The sequence below is a fragment of the Anas platyrhynchos genome, chromosome 7 (assembly GCF_047663525.1).
Source record: "Anas platyrhynchos isolate ZD024472 breed Pekin duck chromosome 7, IASCAAS_PekinDuck_T2T, whole genome shotgun sequence".
NCBI classification, from domain to species: domain Eukaryota; kingdom Metazoa; phylum Chordata; class Aves; order Anseriformes; family Anatidae; genus Anas; species Anas platyrhynchos.
Window position 1 is genome coordinate 13,733,581 of NC_092593.1, and position 21,767 is coordinate 13,755,347.

At 39.5% G+C, this 21,767-nt stretch overlaps 1 protein-coding gene across 3 annotated transcripts in view; it reads left to right on the forward strand.

The window, feature by feature from the left end:
• The window catches only part of PTPN4 (protein tyrosine phosphatase non-receptor type 4), a 110,352-nt gene that overhangs the window by 16,361 nt on the left and 72,224 nt on the right, over positions 1–21,767 (forward strand). Inside the window, exon 2 of one of the 3 annotated variants that reach the window (XM_038182488.2) lies at positions 12,513–12,580. The exons of 1 other annotated variant lie outside the window; for it this stretch is intronic. The gene's annotated coding sequence lies outside the window, so the exon portion shown is untranslated. Of the gene's footprint in view, positions 1–12,512; positions 12,581–14,313; positions 14,458–21,767 lie in introns of those variants that run through there. One more of the 3 variants, XM_072040754.1, reaches the window with a different exon arrangement.

Here is a 21,767-nt window from a genome sequence, read left to right on the forward strand (position 1 = left end):
CTTGGCAGCGCAGTGATCTCGCGGTGGGCGGGCAGTATTGGTGTCGGGATGCAACTTGCTGAGTAGTGTGGTGCAAGAGAAGGGGCTGTGTGGAGGGGTCGAGATCTGGGATGTTACGTTCAGGTAGTTGTAAGCAGCAGTTGCTCCTTGTATAACAGAAGTTTGGAGGGGAGGGAGCAGATCCCGCTTCTTTCTGCTGTTTCCTCTTTTCTCTTGCAACTGGGCTTTGGTGCACGTCTTTAGAGTCCATCCATATTCGCCCATGTGGGATTTTCAGGTAGGTGAAGATGTTTTTATAGCTTCTTGATGAGGCAGCTTGGCCTTGCCTACCTCAGCCTTCTGCTGCTTGAGTTGAAAATTTTGTTGCAATCATATTCCATGCGCTGATGTGAAACTTCTCAGTGGAACATCTTTCATTTTTCCTGTATCATCATACAGCAGAATGCCTTGTTTTGTCTTTTCTTAGCAAAAGTGCTGTTGATCATTTTCAATACGCATTGATTTATTAGGACTTGGGCATCTGGAAGATAAGAAGAGTACTTGTGAACTAAAATTGTAGACTTCAGCAATACTCTCACAAATAGTAAAGCTGAACATGCTGTAAGAAAGCGATGAGAAGGTTTCTGCTGGAGGCTAACTGCAGGCACACTTACAGGCTCCAGTTACAGCAGGAAGGTCTTTGTGGGAAGGTCTGCCAAAGTCATTGATGAAGATAAAATCCAGTCTTTCCCAGGGTGTGTTGTGTGATTGTGTGCCAAAGATGATATGCTAAAGGGATCATTATGCCAAGTTCTGTGGGATTTAAGGAGTGCTTGTTAACTAAAGGAAATTTTTTTTGAGTTGCATAAATTAACCTTTCTTCTAACAATTTATCTTTTGTTTATATATTACTGTTCCTTGTTCATTTGTACTGTCATCATCGTTTTTTTCTTTTTCCTCTCATGTACTAGTCTGTTTTCATACCATGGAGAAAAAAAATTCTGCATCAGAGCGACTGGCACAACATGCCCTGCAGATAAAGAAGTCCAGTGTCGTGTTGGATCAGGTTTAAGGTTTGGAGCTCAGTGATGCTGACAGTGGTTAACAGCACGGAAAGTGTAAGAAGCAGGCCCTGGATGATGTGAGCCTTCCCTGATGTAGCTACATAATAACCAGTTATAAATCAGTTTCCTGGTTTGGTTTGGTTTTGACATTGTAGCTACTGTTGCCTATAACTTTTATTTTGTATAGTACATAGTTGTTTCTCAACATTCATGGGAAACCTGATGCATTATCTCTGTCTTTGAAACAGTGACGTGCTGGACTGAAAAAGGAGGCAGCTAGTATGTTAAATAGCGCGTTGTATAAACTCCAGTAGTCATTATCACAGCAAAAGTAAGAACGAGCATAAATTTGAAATTGTGTGAGGATTCTGTTGTTAATACATATGGCATGTAACTATTCTAAAAGCCCTTATTCTAATGGCAGTACCTGATAAGAACAGCGAGATGTATGACCAGTGTGGGCTGCTGCCACTGACTCACTGTGTAATGACAGGCAAATTACTCAGTTTTCAGCATCTCATTCTCCTCCTTTATAAATGAGAAATATTGTTTCCCAGTAAAACTCTTTGAGATCGTTGGATAAAAGATTTTCTTTTTGTACGCCTACTGAGGATATAAATTTGAAGTGAGAAAGTGCAGCAAATACCAGGTTCTGTGCAAGAAGTCTCTTACCAGTACAGACACAAAACAGTGGAGTCTTGTTGTTTGTAATGGATTGTACTAAAGCACCTCATGCTTAAGAAACCTTGGTGTAGAGCACAAGCAGAGAGGTGTTTAGGTCCAGCTTATTACTTGAGTCGGTGTTCTGCTCAAGCCTTTTTATTATCTGCATAGCTAGGAACAGCTTCACTAAAACCTGTGATTTGTGCATTAGTATCTACTGTCCAGTTTTCTTTGATATGCCAGGCACTGTGCCACCTTCAGATGAAATGGTGTAGGGAATTAAATTAGAGAAGTTTTCTGACAGTCTCCATCATCTCTTTCACGTTGTCTTTGGCTGTGTTTTATCACTAAATTTAGATGATATTTTGGGAAACTTGACCTTTCCAGAATGATCTACATTAGCACTATAGTCTTAATCTTTCCCCTGGCACCTCCTGAAACAAAATACAAATTAATGATTCAGACACCACAAAGCAAATCACATGCCACTTGTTTCTTCCCAACTATTCTTCATTGTCATTGTTTGCTGTATTGTATGCATGTCCTTGTGTATTCTGTGGTGAAAGGGACCTAAATGATGCAGGGGGTTTTAAGGAGGTTGGTAGCAGATGAGTAAAGAAATGATGCAACCGTTTCAGGTATATACAGAAGAAGGTTTAGTTAAGCATAAAAAGAACACCGTTATTTCAGCACTGACAAGCGGATGTTAATTTTGGCTTTGATGTATGGTTTGGCTTTTAATGAATTCAGACTTATTTTGTGATAGTCCATAAATAGCTGTGGAAGTGGTGGAGGATACATGAAATGTCTGGTCTCTGGTGCTGCAGGGAAGAATATGCTGTTCTCTCTCTCTGTAGATGATTGCCCCTCTGTTTCTGCATCTTTATCTCCTCCAATTCAATTTATCATCATTCTTCATCCCATTTAAATTTGCTGACATTCTTAGACTTGCTTTGCAAGAAGCATTTCTCTTACTTCATAATTAAAAATAAATAAATAGAGATAATCCCATCGATTACTCTGGTTATAACCCTATTTTATCCAGCTGTGTTCTGTCCCAAATTCAGTAAATGCACAATCTAAAATTTCTATTGTAGATTTTTGTCCTTTTACATTTTTCCTCAGCTTGTCACTGTTGTCTGCTCTTTTATTTTTCTTTTGAAATTGCTTTTACCAACAGGACTGATCCCCACTCGGCTGTGTGCAATACCTTCTTTGCTCTGTTTTACTTTTCTGACTGCGGCTCTGCCCGAAGCAGCTCCACCCTCCCTTCATGGCCTCCTCCTGCCTTCCTGTTGCTGCCATAGTGCTTATGCAGCCCCAGAGAGAACCATGTTGCAAAGTGGTGTGAGCGAGGAATAATTTTGCCAAAATGTTGTTGTTACTTAATTCTCCACTCTGGTTTACCATATGGCTGTACAAATGGCTATGTCAGCAGCGGGGAGAGGATGATGCAAGGCTGGAAACAAGAGGCCAGACACAGGAGTAGGTCAGGAATGCTGCTTTAGCAGTGCTGGGCTATGGCAAAATAACGAGTTCATCAGAGTAAAGCCTAACAGTTGCTGTCATGATCACATCTTCTTGAAATCCTGATCTCTGTTGCCTTTTTCCTTAACCTTCTTCCCTCTCCCTCACATTGTTTAGTGCATTTTCCACAGTTGCTTGTTCATCTCTTCTCATTAAAAGTGATCAATAAGGACATCAGCAGAAGCCTGTATTTCTCAGCATGCACAGGTGGAGCATCCTCAGGGCAGGGTTGAAACAAACACGGTGGTTAAACCTTTTGGGTGCGCATCGTAAGTCAAACCTGTACCATCATTTGGAAATACTTGTTAAATAATTAAGATAAGATTTAGACTGATAAGCTGTTGGGAATGGATACAGTTAAGTTGCAAAAGAATATTTAAATCAGTAGTTTTCCAAAGCAGTACAGTGTGATGCTCTTTTAGTATGAAATTTTAAAGACCTAAGCCATTTTGATTGGCAACAAAAGATATCCTATAACCTCATCTGCTTTCATAGTGCCTTTCCAGCAGGGACCAGGTACCTTCCCAAGCAATAATTTTGTTTTTCATGTCCCTGAAATCACAAGATGTCTGTAAACAAGTGCACTAAAATTCCACCCCTTTCCTTGGTCTGCAGAGTTGCTTTTACATTCGTCTACAGTTATTAATAACTAAGTTATTCATAGCAGCATAAAAGTGTTTCTTTTTGTGGGGTTGGGGTGTGCTCTACAAAAAATGATTCTGAAATGTTGAAATACACATTTGAATTTAAATTAATTACAAAGCTGGACGTTTTCAAATCTGAGCCTAGGTCGAGGCCCACAAACAACATGAAATTACATCTAGGTCTAACTCTGCACGGGCAGTGTCATGTAAATGTTCTGGCTGGATCTAAGACCACATGTAATAGTGCATCTGCATGTGTTTAAGTATTAAAATGTTTCAGCTAAAATAAAAATATCTTTTGTTCTTCAAAATTCATAAATTGCATTTCTTCTGTGTCTTTATTTACTTTTAACCTGGCAAAACAAACCAGGAAAGTCAGTCTTGAACAGTGTGATATGCTCCAGTAATACGCAATTTCTGCAGCTTGGCTTTGGTATTCAGCTGTATACACTCTTTCAGGAAGAGATGATATTAATTACCCTCTGGTCAATCATACGAGCTATAGTTTATCATGGTGTCCTTGCCTTCTTTCTGGCAATCATAATCCTGTTTATTGACCTTCAGAATTTCCTTTTGTTCTAGGACAGAAGCATCAATCTGCTTCTTTCAAAGATCAAACGCTGAAGTAAAACAAAAATCTAAGCTTAACACAGAATGCTCACTCAGACCATAGGATTCAGTATTATTTTTTTTCAGTAAATAGGTCATTTTCCAAACTTTAATACCAGCATTTGATGCACTACCTTGATGAAAATGAATTACTGAGTACTGATCTCTTTAAGTATATCCCCAAAACAGAAATGGAAAACTCTTCTGTGGGAGGTAAAATATAAATAAAGATGACTTCTTTTGTGGCTTTATGTCCTATCATCTCTACACCTTCTCCCAAAAGATTTCTCCACACCCTCTTTACACCTTCTGCTGTGCTGCTGGTACCTCCCAATAATGTGGATCCTACTGTGAGTTCTTTTCCATGAGCCCCTGAACACTGTTGTCTTTCCCCTGCTGAAAAGAAGCCATGGTCTTCATTCATGAGCTGCTCTCTGCTGGTTCCTGAGGTAATATTTTTCTTGATTAGAGATGGTCATTGTGTTTTCTTCACGTAAACATTACTGTCAAACAGTTGTATTGTTCTTCCCTGCTGCCCTGTCTAGATTTTGTGTACTTTCCACAGATGTCACGTTTTTATCTGCAGCTATTCTGAAGATTGGCATTTAAGTAAAGGCTCTCTATCCCCCTTAAATCCGATCCCTAAACCTGATATAGGTATATCGGAGAGCATTTTTGTATTCTCTTAAATTTCCTGACCATATTCAATAGCAAACTGAAAGGAACTTCTTAGAGAAGCCAAAAAAATGAAAAACAAGCTGAGTACAAAAGTGAATTTCAGATAAATGTTCAAACAAGTATAATTTTAAGACCTTTCTCATCACTTGTGGCTCAGATTAAAAATTCAACACGCTGTGGAATTTCAAGATGAGATGTAAAAAACCAGATTTGTGATATTATTGAAACTTGCAATGTAAGGATGGCATGGCTACTCCTACTCCATCTTCCCATACCATGTTTCAGAGGAGAGTTACAGCAAGCTTACAAAATGGCTTATGTGGTGTAAAGTGGCAAAATCATTTTTGGCTGTTCACAGATGCCAGTTACTTTGCTGGAGTGACCACCGTGTGCCAGAGATGCGTGTGGAGCATAACCTACATATTTGTTAAAAAACAAAGCCTACCACAAAGAATGTGTAAACTGTGGGCTTGGATGTCTGTGCTCTTCAGTTACTTATTTTGGGTTTCTTGAGAGCTAGATGAGATTTTTCTGCACTTCCATGAGCTCTGTCAGCACTTGTTCAGTCTAGTTGGCACCTCTTCATTTCTCTCTGTTTTTTCAGCAGATTTTCTTAGGGAAAGGCAGATGATCTAACACTGTGAAGAAATTCTAATTTGTGCTTCTCTTTATATACTTTCATGGGACAGATGGACATGTCTGTTATTTAATAATGTTAATGTTACTTTCTTCTTAAAGAACCAGAATAGCTTCTAGCAGTCTGCCTGCCTGTCACTAGCAGACACGAGCTTCTTGCTGGTCTTGCACTAAATAACAGGGATTTTTGCTCTCTGGGTTCCAGCTTCCAGAGTTTGAGAACAGCGCGTTTTTGGATGGGTATTGCCAATTCCTCATACTCCTGGCTGGTGAGAAATTCTTTCTCTGAGCTTCTGGTAAATAAATGTCCTGTGCTGGCCCTTGAAGAGTGGGAGCTACTTTTCAAAGGAATAAGGCGGTGGTGGTGTTAAACTTCTTACCATTACCGTTGTCTCTGACTGAGACACTTAACAACATGCTTGTTATTAAGAAATTGCCAGAGCTTCATGACATCATCGACTGAATTTGGAAAGGACAAGCTTTTTCATTTCTTTCCTCTCAGTTACCAAAATTGAAGAATGCTCAAAGATTCTTCTCCTCCCTTCTGGGCTGCCCCACTGCTATCAAAGGGGTGGCATGCTGCATGGCACTGCCTGACCCTGTGTCACTTGGGGTGGGTGGGTAGTGCCCATGGCAGCCCCTTTGCTGTGCTCAGAGGCTGAGAGATCTGTCTGGAATCACATCTCTTCTGTTCTCTGCCTTCCGAGACTCCAGTTTATGGACCTGCAGAGGATCCTTTCTGGCCCCAGACAAATTTGGGACTTCTCAAATGTTTCCTGGGCTGTGAGAGGACCCACGGATCTGTGTGGTTTTGCTCTTCTCGTTGTTTCTGGAGCCACAAAACCCCTTCTAGTAATGGGATGCCTTCCCTGTTGTGGTACAGGGAATCAATTACATGCTGTTGTCACACATTTCCACAGAAAACATCAACAATTTCACAGCAGGCCAGGGCGTTATCAGTATTTACTCAGTTTCTTGACAGTTCGGAGGCTGTGGGAGAGCTCTGTGATGTTGGCAGCCCATTCCAACCACCTTTCTGAGTAGTCTTGTCTAGATGACTAGTCAGTGTTCAGCACACCACAGCCAGAGAGACTTGCCGGAGTGTACTTGCCCCATGGACAGTGCTGCATTTCACAAGGTACAATCTGAACATCGTCAGCTCGAGTGCTCCCCAGAATCTTAGCACGTATAGTTTGTATTCAGCTCTCCTTTGTGTGCTATTAATCCTATTTCTATATCTGCTGGCAGGTTTACTCCTCTGTAATGGGAACAGGATCCTCCCTAGCTCTTGGGTTGAAACTATTTGCCTCTGTGATACACCAAGCTTGTTCTACCCTGCCAGGGATCCTCTAATTGTGTCAGGAAGGACTTCACTGGGCTAACAGAACTGAGGGCTAGTGGCTTGGTTTTGGCTTAGCTCTCTTTGAATCTTTGTGACCTGAATTCTGGGCTGCCTCCTACATCTTTGGTAAGGTGGAACGTGGTGCTGACTCAGGTTACCAGTGTATTTTTGGAAATACTGACGTTTCTAAGGGTCTTACTTAAAGCACTTCTTGTAGTGAGAGAATTGATGCCCCAGTAGAGCTGAGTCTGATCGGTGATACTCTTGCTATTTAGAAGGAGAGTAATTGCATCTTGTCAGCAAAGCCGGTCATTGCTTGTGTGATGCTCGTGTCTCTGTTTTGAGAAAATGCTGCTTCTGAACATCTGCAGCACAATGTGCATGTGAATAGAGATGGGGGAGCAGAAGAACCCAGTTACTTGATTCCTTTCTCAATATGCGCATTCCATATCCTGCCATATGGCCCTTTTTTAGCCTTTTAATTCTGGGATGATAGAGTTGATGCCTTCAAGAGTGCTTCAGTAGTGTTAGACTGCATGCATGTTGTAATACTCAATTATAGCAAAGACCAAATTTGTAGAGCTGAGGTACTGGTACAGGATGTACATAGGAAGGCACAACTTAAGAAATTCAAATAACTCCTATGTTCAAAATTCAGAAATATATTTTGGGTTAATGTTGGTATTAATTCAGCATGGAAAATTTAATTAAAATTGACCAAAATCAATAAGACGTTTTGGTTTTATACCCTATGTCGGTATTAGATAAGAAAAATTCAGTTTTATTTAAAGCCTGAGAACCTATTTTTACAGCAGCTGGGAGAAATAATATTTTCCATAGGCAGTATAAACAAACTGTGCTTCTGAGATAATACAGCTTAGCTATTAGTGAAAAAGCTTTTAGTTTACCCTATTTTTTTTTTTAAGGATATGAATTCCAGATAATGAAAAAAACTTTGTAATAAGCAGCTTGAGATGATTACTGATGCGTTAAAATAAAAAGTCACACAATAGCATTTTTTTTCATGTTGTGTTTTTGCCTTTAAGGGCAAAAAATAGTGGTTCTCTGTAAGAAACAGAAGTTTCACTTTCTGTCACGTAATGCAGAAGGTGGCAAATAGATTGGGGAAGCTGAGAGGATCGTTAGTTTAATTATAAGAGTGCCTAGAGAAGGGGGTGTAAGACAAATTGGACCTGACTGTAGAGGCACATGAATGAAGAGCATTTTTAAACGTAGTGCCCGACCGGAGCGGTGGCGGGGTGCCGGCTCAGAGCTCGTCTCCTCTTGGTGCCATATTCCTAGATGCATCTGTACGTGGTTACACCGGTCCTTCTCAATGTTCTTTGTGCAGTAGGTCCACTTTAAAATAAAAAAGAATGTAATCTTTTATCTTCCGAGTTGATACTGTACTAGTATGTTCGTGATGCTGGTACAGGCTGTAAGTTTCTTTTTTTTTTAGGTATCAGAAAATTGTAGCTGCTGGAAAGCTACTGGAATCTCTCCGTACCTCAGCTTAAATTCTGTGAAACAAAAGCCATTTAAAGATTTTATTATGCTGTGTAGGCAAAGGTGTTGTATCCATCCTTTCCATTCGTGATCACGTGGAAAGCGTTTCAGTAGTGTCCATAAGGCAGTGTTACTCTAAATCTAGGTGAATGTGGCATTACCCTTGGATGTTTGGAGCAGATTTGGGCATGGTTTTTGTCTGGCTACAGTTTCCCTTCTTGCCTCCAGGTGGTATGCTTGGTTTTCTGTGGTCCTGGGGGATGTTCTGATAATTTCTGTGTCTGTTCCATCTTCCGTGCCCACCCCAAAGGAGTAGGGAGTGGTAAAGACAAAGATGGAGTAGGCCAGAGAAGAAAAGTTGGGAGGTGATTAGAGGAATGGGTATGAGGTAGAGAAGGATTTGAGTTGTGAAGGGAATATAACAATCTAAAAGGGGTTCGTTACAGCCTTGAGAAGTAAAGGAAGGACACGGAGGAAATCTGGAATACTTGAAGGAAGAAAAGAAATGGTACAGAGCTGATGGTTTCAATAATAATTATCCTTGTCATTCTAGCATGACTGCTGCATCAGCTTGTGAATCTGTAACCTATAGGACCCATATTTGTACCTGCCTTTCTGGGTAAGCAACACTGAGCAATAGACAGGGTACTTTAGGATTACTTAATTAGTATATTATTTAAATTACCTAATGATGCCATAACAACTTTTAAAGTGTGATTAGTAGCCACATTTAAATATCTGAAAACCAGAATATATAAACTTATGTGTGCGGTCCAGTGTTGTTTATTATTTCTCTCATATGATAACGTGCGTTTGTCCAGACAAAAATTTTGCACTTGCTGTCAAATATTCACAGAACGGTACTCTCAGGAGACACCATATCTGTACTTATAGAATGAGAGGTATATCGAGAAATAATCCGTTATATTATCAACCTGACAGGATTTTTGTCATCTGCAATAGCATTCATAAAGTAATTTAAATATTTGTTGTTGTAATTTATCTTCGTTCTCTGCAAGCCTGTTCTGATATGTTTGACTATAAAAGCCATAGCCTTTTTCTGGTGACTTTATAAAACAGAATTTTAGTGCGAAATTTTAGAACTGTGTTTTCCTTAAAATAAAACAAAATATCTAAAAGAGCTTACTCTAGGCATTTGTAAAACTAAGCAAGGTTCTTAACAAAATTTGCTTCATTTTCATTGCTTTTGAGTTTTGCTTATTGAGTTGATCTCACAGGTAGAGTTTGTTGTTCATTAGGGTGTTACTTGTGTCAAAGCTTTCTTCTATTGGTCTTTTACCTGTTGTAGTAGTTGATTGAGTTCCTTGTTTGTTTATTTTGTTAATCATTTTATGTACTGTAGTTTTTGGTTGACACAGTAGGTCACCTCCATGTCATGCTATGGAAACTTCATACGGGAGGAGGACTTCTGCCAGTGACTATCAACGTGCTCAGAGAATTTCTTAGAACACCCCACACATTAGAGAAGGCATTAATTACTGAGAAAGTGCAACTTAATGTGTTTTTTTTTTTCTGTGTAATTGCTGTGTAAGTTAATACTGCTGGATCTAATTGAATCACACCTGATCTGGTGGTGAACTTTTCTCTAAGGACTGCTTGTGATTTTGGGATGGTCAACACCAGGACAAGTTCTGGATGCACCGTTCCCCTACCATCAACAGTCTCTTGCACATGGCGTTATTCAGAGGCACGAACTCTAATTTGTGCTCTGCGTTTTGAGAGTTTGTTTTTTCACAGTAGCTTCTGTTCCCTTTTAGAAAAAGGAAATGAATCTGTCCCAAAATGTTGACTGCTTGGCCCTTGAGCAGAAAGAAAATACTTGCTGGTAGCCTCAAAGGAAAGGTATTTAAGGAAGTGATGACTTCACTTGCTGGCAGCTTCCCTTCTACTACTTCTGTAGAAAACAGCGAAGACTTTCATTCTCACCTTTGCAAAAGGGACAAGATGCCGAGAAACTTGGGTTCATTCTGCCCATCTTTTCTTCATTAGGGACACTTGCATTTATTGTTTCTGTCAAAAGACTCAAATTATTTTGGCTCCACAGTGTTGGAGAAATTTCAGTTTGTCAGAGATTCACATCTCCCCATACCAGTGCATGCTGGAAGTATGGTCATTTAGTAAATTTAGTCATCAACACCTAAAACATTTACTGTAGTCCTACTAACACTGGCATCCTACTCTGAAAAGAGAGGGTTACGTTTGTCCACGGTGCTGAGGAGGATTTTTTTATTTATTTAAAAATGTTTGTCAATTATTGTACCAATGCAAGTACATATGCAACTAAGAAGTTAACTGTTCTCCTCTCTAAAATAATCTGAACTGCCAGTCAGAAAGCCTGCTGTCCTTTACTGGTTTGGCAAGGACCACAGGTGTGCCTGAGGGTGTAGTTACCTTCTGGGTGTAAACACAACAACATCGTTTTCTTCCTTCATTTGTGTGGTGCAGAGTTATCTCCTTGCCTTTGACTGGGGCTTTAGCTAAATGTCAGCTCTCTACGTACTGCTTTGTACTGAATTTCCATATATTCAAGGTTTGGGATCATATTTGTTGTCCTGTGGAGAAGCTCATCAGATGGCTTCGGAGGTGGAATTTCTCCACTTGTGCATGAGCAATGAGTCCAGTGGCAGGGAGGTTTTACACAGGCTGTGTTACAGTTCAGCAGGGTGAAACGTGAGTTCCTTATAAGTATTTGGAAATAGTTTGTGTTATGAATAAGTATTGATTTATTTATTCCCTTGCAGATCTGTGTTACCCTTTTAATTTTGACTATGAATTCCCTTTCTGGCATTAGTAGCATAGCCACCTTGCTGTAAGCATGCTCACTGAGGCTGGCGCTGGGGCTCTGCTCTCAGTTTTTCATAGCCTGCCACGCGCTTCACGTGCTTGGCACTTCTGCTATGGGCTTGGAACACAGGTAGGCATTTGGGGAGCCTGCCTAAGGGTAGGGCTGTGCTTTGTAAAGGAGATCTGGCCACAGCAGAGCTGCAGCAGCCCTCCAAGTGCCTGCTCTCCAGCAGCCCGGGCACTGCACAGCATCTGTTGGCTGTGGTGTGCTGGAAGGGGCCGTCCAAATGGTTTTATTGCTGAGCGTTTTGTGAGGCTTCTGTATGTTGGAAGGCGAATTAGTTGGGACTGAAGGCTCCTAAACCGGGCTGCTGCTTCAGTCCTTTGGCTTCAAAGAGGAATGCAATGCTATATCCTTATTCTTTAAAGAAGTGGAAAAAAATAAGGAAAGGCTACGATGTCACATACTCAGTTGAACATTAAAATAGCATATATTCATTCTTTAACAGCAAACTTTTGGACGTGAGTAGGGTGAACTTCACTGCGGCACAGAAAGCTAAATTAATCACTTGATTAAGACTTCTTCTGAGGTAAACTTTTATGGTTAGGTTATTTTATTATCTGTGTTTCACTTAATGGAAATGTAGTGACTAGGTATCTAACCACCTCTGTCAACGTGGCTTTCTTAGAGTTAGACTTTGTTTAAAAAATAAAAACAACAACAAAAATTTGGTCTGTTCTTTCCTACCACGAGTTTGAACAAGTTTGCTGTCTTGATGTGTGGGCTTACCTCCTGGGCTGTGGCCACGATCCGGCCGGCATTGCTGGTGCTGGTCAGGGAAATGACAGAAAACCTCGCCCCTGCCTCAGGGCTGAGCAGCACGGCGAAGGGACTCGGGTTGGGGTTTGAACCACCGTATGGTTTTAGAGGCATAGGATAGGTTTTAGCAGGGCAGTTGCAGACTGCTGGCTGTTTTATGAAGAAGATTAAGAGGTAATTTAATTACAGTCAAGGTATCGTCAGAGGTGATGAGCTCTTCCCTTGCTGGTTTGTTGCAGGAGGTGTCTGCTACCTTTTATCAGGAAATCGATTTGGCCAGATGAAACTTCCCAGGCGCAGTGTAGAAGTAAGTAAATGAAATTGAAGACCCTGTGTTATGCAGGCGATTAAACTGCATTCAGGGTGGTGTTCTCGATTAAAAGCAGTAAATACATGAGAGAAACCATAAATAGTGGTGTGATAAATAGTAGTGGGGCATAAGGCTTATAATAGCCTTTTATAATTTTGTAGAACTTTCTCCTTTTAATAGCCTATTACTTTTTAGCTTCATCACATGCTCACTCTGCATGTGTGTTCACTTACCCTTCTCAACTGTTTTATTCCAGTTGGAGCTGTGATCAGTTTCTTTTATTGCTTAATTTTAAGGTTAACTGGCTTGTAACTTTGTTCTGTTCCTGCTTCTTTTCAGTGGGCATGAAACTTCATATTGAACAGAGCCAATGTGACAAGCATTAAAGTCTGTTGTGTTGCTGAATGTGAGTGCTTCTGAGGAGCAGCTGTTTTCCTACTGGAAATTCTGTAAATCATAGAATAGCTGAATTATTTCATCTCAAACCAACAGTATCTTGCTCATTGGTTTTGTGCTGATTTTAGAACTTTTCCATTCCAAGCAGAATGTTCAGATAATTTTTCTCAATCAGATGTTTTATGAAATGCAATGGTAATAAATATTTCTAGATAGAAAACATATGCCCCTCATCTGGGAACTAATTCACTGTTATATTTAGTTGGAGGTCAGATACTTTTTATTAATGTCTGAGATTTAATTGTCTCGGCTGAGATGAATAGTATGTAAGTACAGATTTTATCACTGAATTTTATTTTCACTTGGATAACATGGCGTGACTTCAGTTGGTAGGTTTGTATTAAAAATTCTTTCTAGGTTTTGTGGCTGTTTGTTGTATGCATGCAACTTTGGCCTTTACTTTTAGGATGTGGGATTCTAGTGTGTGTTTTTTTTGTTGTTGTTGTTGTTGTTTTCAGTGTCTTCAGAGTTAGCCTTGACAGTGTGCTGTTGCTTTTCCACTAGTAATTACTGTAGTTTCTGTTAATTTTGTGGAAACTATAAAGAATGAAGCTATGAGGTACAAAACAGTGATATTCAGAAACAAACAAAACCAACTTGATTTTTTTTCCAAAAGTCTACTTTGATAAAGCCATACAGCCTAGTAAGAATTATTTAAGTTTTATATAAATGTGGGTCTCTGCCATCCTCTTGTGTTATCTTTCCTTCTATTACCTTTTTTTCTAGTACTTTTTTTTTTTTTTTTTTTTTTCCTAACAGCAGCTTTTCATGCTTCTGTAAATTTGGCTGTTTGGGGTGGATTTCCATCTTTTGAAGCTAATGTAAAAGCATTTTTAGATAACTGTTAGAAATGCTTGTGAGTGTAGTTTTTCTTCATGCTCATTAAATCACAATTAATTTTGTACGTAAATAATTTATGAAACTTCAAATGTATGAGGAAGAGTATATGAAGCCCACAGTCTGAGTCTAGCTTTTAGTAATGTCAGAATCCCTGACAGCACGCTGTGGCTGAGGTCTGTATGCCACAGCTTAGGCTCGTTGTTGGTTTGTAATTCATAACTGCAATTGTTGGTTATACTTCATAAGGAATACAGATGCAATTGTGCTGTCTTTTTTTGGATGAGATCTATAAAATTATCCTTTTACAGAGTAGGCTTGTAAACCTTACAAATTTGGGGAGTGTAGACCTCTTTGAGATACTTTGCTTATGAAACAAAGCCACCCCAAATTGTGATTTTTTTTTTTTCCCCATTTCATTTCAGGTGAATGATTTTCAGATTTAGCTGCTTAGTCACTTGAACTTGAGTGATATTTTCTTTGCCAGATTCACTCAAATCATTGTGAACTTGTAGTCCTTTTGAGCTGGCTTGAAAATGGAAATTGTTTCCTATAAAGAAAATCTTTGAGAGGTGGCAGAGGTGAGTCAGAAAAATACTTATCTAAGACTGGGTTGAAGTTGAAGTAGCAAAAACGTGAAAGGGGCGGGAGGGAGTAAAAGGAAAACTTCAGATTTGGGATGCTATGAATAGTATGATTCTTTTGCTACTGGGCAGGTCTGTCAGCAAACCTGCTCTCCCCCTGGGCAGGGAGCTTTTTAGCTCTGGTTCAGAGCTCGGGCTCTGCCAAGAGCAGCCAAAGGGGGAACTGCTGCAGTCTTGCACCCCGGGGCCACAGCTGGGGAGCGGCTGAGTGTCCGGTGCTCCAGGCAGGAGCGCGAGACGGAGCTGAGAGCCAGGGGCACAGATGGAGTGAGGTCACTTCTCTGGGCAGCGCTGCTCGAAGACTTTCCTTGGCGTGTTGCTTGTTGGAGGAAGAAGTGAAGTTGACAAGAGTTTTCCAGGCAGGTAGCCAGACAGCCATTATTTTAATGTTCCCAGCGGAAAATCGGTGTTTTTTGGCAAAACTGAAATTTTCCATGTGAAAATTTCTATTTTGTGGAAGCGGCATTTCTGATTAAAAACTAATTTTGATGGAGAGTGTCCAATTAGTTATATTCAGCCTTAGAATTAGCATCTGCTATGTTTAAGTCTATTGAAGATAATTTGGCTTAGGTTTAGTTACTCTGAACAGAATATACACAGACAACTTTCCTCCCTCTGTCTAATACTTCAGTTCCAGTGCCAGCCAAAATTCAACTTGAAGTTGGCTATGAGTAGAATAAAAGCTTTTTCTCAATTTTGCCAGTTTGTTTTCAATTCAGACTGCCTTAGGCTTCAAAGACTTCACAAGACACATGCCATGGCTAGAACGAGAGCTGCTCCGGACTTGCAGATCCTACTGCATGCAGCAGTATTGATCCGTGGATGGTTAATAACCAGCCCACCGTTTATTCCCATTCGTTTGTTTTCTGTTAATGTTGCCTTCAAATAATTGTGGGTGAGGCTTGTAGGTATATGGAATGTGTGACTTGTGTTGCTTTATGGTCACATGTATAACACATACAAATTATAACATGCAACTGTACCGTATTCGGTGTTTTTCCTCTGTTTTATTTACTTAGATGTATTCTGCTGTTGAAAATGAGCAGTTTTTATTTTAATTTATTTCTCTTGGCTTCTTAATGTTAAAAATGCAGCTTCTTGTTTTCGTCTATCTGAACTTCCACTGATTTCAGTCCTCTCTCTTTTGGTTATTAAAGAGTTTAGGCTTCCTGATTTTAGAGTTGCATGGGAACCAAAACTTCTTTTTAATGACAAAAACTATTTAAAACTATTTAACCTAGTTTAGGGAACACATTTAAAAAATTACTGCAAGTTTATTTTGAGAAGTTTCTATCGGAAGGTATTTTGGTAATGTTTCGTTATAATCTCCATGTATTAAATCTTATTATAGGATTGAGTCATGAAACCAAAATAAGAGGTCCAGCTCCAGGAATGGGAAGAGTTGCATTAGTAATCCTCTGTGTTAGGATCATGGATTTCCATTTTTAAGGCTATTTTCAAATAAGGGCAGGTTCTGATCTAATCTACTTTAAATCATTGGAGAAGGAAGTCACTTTTGAAAGTTTTTCTGTTCATTCCTGATAAAATTATGCAAATGATAAAAGCCTTCAAGTATCATGAGCTGACAGACATGTAGTAGGAAACAAGTTCCAATCAATGATCAATGCATTTGTGTATTTATTTTGTAATATTTTTACAACAGAGGGGTAGTTAAATACAATACTCTTCTTCCTAGTTCTCTGTGCATGCAGCTTTATCCTCTTCTGCCCTTACACAAGGTTTGGTCTGCTATGGGGTTTCTTGTTTTGTTTTTTTACATAGGTAGTTTCATTTCTTTTTCCCTACTAGATTTGCTGTTTTCCATCCTAAATTGCTTTTTCCAGCAGAAGTGTGGGCTGCTGCTCACTCCACGTGTGCTTCTTTGTTGGTTTAAGTGGCCGTGGAGCTGTGCAGTGACTGCAGCCAAGCGCTGCCCCCTCCGTGTGGCTCCAGCTGGCTCCCAGGCTGGGCATAGCTGTAGCTGGTGCTTGCCGTGAGCTTACAGCAGGAACATGGTATGGGAAGGTGGGGTGGGCAGGGCCTCTCCCTGCTCTGAAATTGGCTTTTGTCAGCTGTGAAATATGGTCATTTTAGTATTCTGGCCTCCCTGATGTCTCTAATGTCCACAGGGGGCCCATCCAATAACATCTGGTAATGATCTGTTACTTATTCTGACCTTTTGTATTCCCTCCCCTGACTTTCTGCAAATTCACAGCAGCTGTTTTCATATTACAGGCTTTAAACTACACCAATATGCTTAAAGGTGGTTCTAGCTTCAGCAGCATGCTCTCTTTCCTCTCACCATGTTTTGTCTTTCCAAAACTGTTCTGTAAAACTGTTGCACTGTGATCCAAGTGACTCCCGGAGATAATTATAGGTGCTGGTTGTTTACAGAAAGTTGTGAATGCAAAATGCCTTAATACAGGGATAAGTGGTCTTTTCTGGTTTGTTAGGGTACCTATGGGTATATTGTGTTTAGCAGGTTGTCAGTTGTAATATAGTGTGGACAAAATAAATTTAAAACTCAAAATGGGTTTAAAATGAACCACGTTGAGCTATTCAGTGTAAGTAATAGTATTCTATTTATTTACAAATAGTATTCTATTTGTACATCTATTTGTATTTTTTTCTACACTGACTTATAATGTCTCCTTAGGCCAAGACTGATCTTGAGTCCTGGATAGCAAGGGTGGAAGAGTCGCTTTCTTTGTGTGAATAAATGGCATAGAATGTGAGGACATAATGTTTTAGTTTCAAAATAATTGACAGGGTTGATGGCACAGTTTCTAAGAAGTACTGTTTTATTAGTATTAGTTATACACTGTGCCAATAAGTATTGTAAGCTCAGCTTAATGAAGTTTATCTTCCTGTCTTTGTGTTTCCTGAAATGTTACTTGTAGGAGTGAAGATAAAGCAGCTTCCAGACTTCCCCTACTGTCGTATTTCAGACCCAAAGCAGAGAAAGTGAGCAATTGAACTTGAGAGGGCTTTTTCATTGGGCATACAGCAGTTCCAGCATAATGAGTATTGACATTTAATTAGTCAGAAGCATCATTTATAATAGGCTTTTCTGTTAGCTGCGCTCTTGTTCTTCGGGGAAGGGAGGAGGAAGGGAGGGAATGGTCAGATTGGAGAAATGGTTTATTTTTCAGATGAAATAGTAGATGGCTGCAGTACTACTGAACTGATTTGTGTTCTGGTAAGTGTCCTCCAGCTTTATCTAACAGATTGACTGTATAGGGTGACCAAATACTACTTTATATAAAATTGACATATATGTATAAATACCTAAATAAGTATATATATTGGAAGGAATACAGTTTGTGTAGTAATGGAGCAAGATGCTGTGCATTTAATCTTTTGTCAGTATTAGTAATTACATGATTACAACTGTGAAAATGCTGCTTGATATCTCACAGCAGTTGCTCAACATTTGAAACCTCTGTCCAAAGGAGACTAAATCATTATCCAAGGAGGTGTTCACTTAAGAAAGTTGTCCTCAAATAATTTTTAAACTGAGTACCTATTAAATTAGGTGTCCAGTCTGTTCCAAAATCCACAGCCAACCCCCTGAAAGCCACATGCTCATAAAAAGGTGAACTAACAATTTTAGAAACTTACCTGAATAAATGGGTGGTAAAATACTAATTGTCTGTTAGCTCACATACAGGAGAATGAGCTCTCTTGGAAGCTGATGGTGGAGGAGAGCAGCTAAATTCAGTTTTCTCTCAGGTGTTAAACTTTGGGTCCAAAGCTGTCAGAAACTGTTAGATGAATTTTAAGGATTAATGCTTTCTGTGTTAGATCTGGCTCTGTGTGTGAGGCTCAAGGATGTGGAAGAGCAAAATATAAGAGGATCTATCTTGTTGAGATGCAGGTGGGACTATGGACATTTTGGGGCCACGTAGGTCAGTTGTTCTTTATTGCTCTCAAGAGTGGAAGACTTGCAGCTCTTTGGGAATATTGTAACACTGAATGAAGCATGCTTGGGCTTCATTTACCTAGTCACTGCAACTGTCACAGTTCATTGGAAAATGACCTCTCTCTTTTCCAGTGGATGTTTAGGAAGTTTTTTTATACGTGGCCATATGATATACTCATGTAAAGCTACCATTAACCTTGAGCAGAATGGGTTTGATTGATATATCTGTTTTACAGATAATTAATAAACTTACAAAATAAACAGAAAAATTTTATAGAGCTCGGAGTCATTATTGATGGTGGTGACAGACCAGAAGTCTAGCTTGGACCTCGTGACACCAAAGTGAAATAACCCAAAGATTAAGTATCAGCTTTCAAAATCTGGAATACTTTCTGTTGTTTGGTCAGCAGAATGCAGGAATAAATGAATAAAATATTAAAAAGTTAGGAGGAGTTCAGGACTGTAGTATATGGCTTGGTTCATTTGAATTGAAAATGCATTTCTGCTCTGATTTTGCTTATAAGGAATGCCCTGTAGCTGTGTGCTATATCAGAATTGTTGATAGCTTTCAAAGTAAATTTTTGAAAGATAAATTTGAACTTTTACTCCTAGGGCTAATGTGGACTTTCCTCAAAATAATGGGCTATCAACTAATGTTTTGTATTTTCTAACCATTTTTGTCTAAAACATTTAATATAGTTCACTAACCATATTCTTGGTAAATGTATACGAAAGTGAGTACAAAAGAGTTACAGCCTGGTGTTTGAAATGCCACGTGTTGTGATATGTTTTAGAAACCTTCAAGATTTTCTTTGTGCTTTTAATATTTTTTTTCTATTAATTGGATTATCTGGGTGATGCTAGTAGCCACAGGGTCTGCAGTCTATTTAATACAATCAAACTACATCATATTATGAAGGTATGGGCCTATTCTTCCAACTATTGTAGCCAATTCATGTAATGTGTTGGACCCAAATCAACAGGTGGGCTATAGAGTGGAAATAGGTGTCTTCTGGGTTGCTAAAACACCAGCTTCTAAACAAACTGGAAACCATTCCAAAAGCTGTGTTCTTAATCTGTCAATGTAATAGGTTCTTTAGATTAGCCATGAAAATTTCTCATGTCCTTGCAAGCTCACATGCCTACTGTACCTTACTAGGGTAGCTCTTTGTGTACAGTACATGATGTTAAGTCTCATTAAAAGAACTTTTTACTTTGAGTCAGCAAATAGTTGCACTTTTGGGTAAACTGAATTTCAGTTAATTATCTTCTTAACCAACTGTTTAATTGTTAAGCTGCTTAGAATTGGTTAGTTTATTGTAAGCCCAAGCAAATAGTCATTTTACATTATTATATATTTTATATAAAAGAATAGAGGATGCTGAAAATTCACTTTTGAAGCTTCTGTATGTTCTTTAATGCCCTAACCAAGCAAGTATCGCAGGAATGTTCTGCCCTTTGATAGGGAACACTCCCTAGAATTGCTTCATCGCTTGAAACCTGAGCTCAGGCAGGAAATGTGCAACTTACTCCCTCCATAGACCTGAGAGGTAAGAGGAGTTTCATTGCACAAGTTCTGTCCTTCTCCAGTTGCTGTAGCAGCACATGCTTTGGATTATTAATTCAAGTGTCTAAATGCTACGTGCTTAGCAGAAGGCTGAGAAACTATAACCAGAAACCTTTTTCATATGCAAAGATTAACCCAATTGAAATCCAATTTAATGAATCCACTTGCATATATATAAAAAAAGATTTTACTTAGTGTGACAGGCCGTGATCGTGTCCATGACGTGCACGTGCATACACAGTAGTACCTTGCTCAGGTTAGGCTGTTGTGTGAACCAGATATTCTGAGACTTTTCCGGGTTGACTCTGACCTTTTGCTTGAACTCTTCTCTTAGGTCTGTGGATTTCACTTTGCAGCTTCTTTACCTGTTGCATGCTAACTTCAGCTGTAATGTGTCTTTGCTTCAGAAGGCTACAACCAGTGCAGTTGAGCTTTTAACCGGTTTTCTCATTTTATATACCATCTTTTGCTGGGAAATCAGATAGTTATGATGTATAGCCTCATAAGTGATTGAGTAATTGCCAGTCATCTTACTGTTTTTCTAGTGTGTTTTCAAAATGTGTAGCAAGAATGATGCTCAGGAAAAATACTAGTGTTTCTGGTGTATATTTCTGGAAGAAAAGAGAAGTAAAGATGATATGGAAAAGGTTAGGAGCAAGCTATATTGTAAAACAAGTGTCACAGTAAGACTGGTAGGTGCAAGGTCTGACCGTGCTTAGCAGCTGCATCATTTTTGTATGTACATATGCTGGCAGAGGTTTAAACAAGGTTTGTGTTCACATGATAGGCCACAAAGCAGTTGCGTGGTAGCCCTGACAGAAATTAGAAGGAAGAATATTTCCAAGTGCATGTGATAGTGAAGGCATTTTAAAGTAATTCCTGCACATTTGCATAGTTTCTTTGCTGACATGTGGAGAAAGAGTACATTTGAATGTCATTTGCAGAAAATAGTCTGTATTTTGTCACCTTCCTCTCTATTACTTTCATGGCTGTTATATTTCCCTTTTGTCAAAGTATTTCAGGATTTCTGTTCTTATACTTAGCCTTAAAACTGTGTCCTGTAGCTGTAGAAGTCTCTGAGTTTGATGGCAGAAATCTGTAATGCAAGATGGGTGGCTCTTCAGGCTGCTACATGTTGTGTGTTGGACTTGCTTCATTGCCTGACTTTGAAAGCTCAATACCAAGATGAAAATGTTTGCAAATAATTAGTGTCCGCTATGGTGTGAGCATGAGCTCCACACCAGGAAGATGATAAACTCCAGGTTGTTGAGGAGCAATACGTGTGTCCTGTGTTCTTCCTTCCTTAGAGAGAATGAGGAGGCCCTGCCATCTAGGTCTTCAAGCCAGGTGAGCTTTCCTGATCCAGTTTCTGTTTCCCTAGAGAACTCATTTGAGTTCTTCGACCATTTCATTTCTGTACATTGGAGGAAGGCTTGAGTCACTGTCTGCAACTGGTCGATGGTTTTGGTTGGTTGGAGTGAAAATCATCAGTGTTACAGCAACATCCATGCTGGGTGGGTGGGTTGTGTCCATCGAAGGACGCAATGTTTGCTTGGTCTTAAAGGGTTTTGAGGGCAGATTTTCTGCTTGTTCGCTGTGGTGAATTGCTGCTTTCTGGCTGGTTTAAGGCAGTAATGAGGAAGGAAGGAACTGTTGGTGTTGATCAGCAAAGAGAACAAAAAGAGGGAGAGAACAGCAGGCTTTATAGGAACAGCTCTTTGTTCCTGTAAATCATGGTGGTTTCTGGTGCTAAACTGT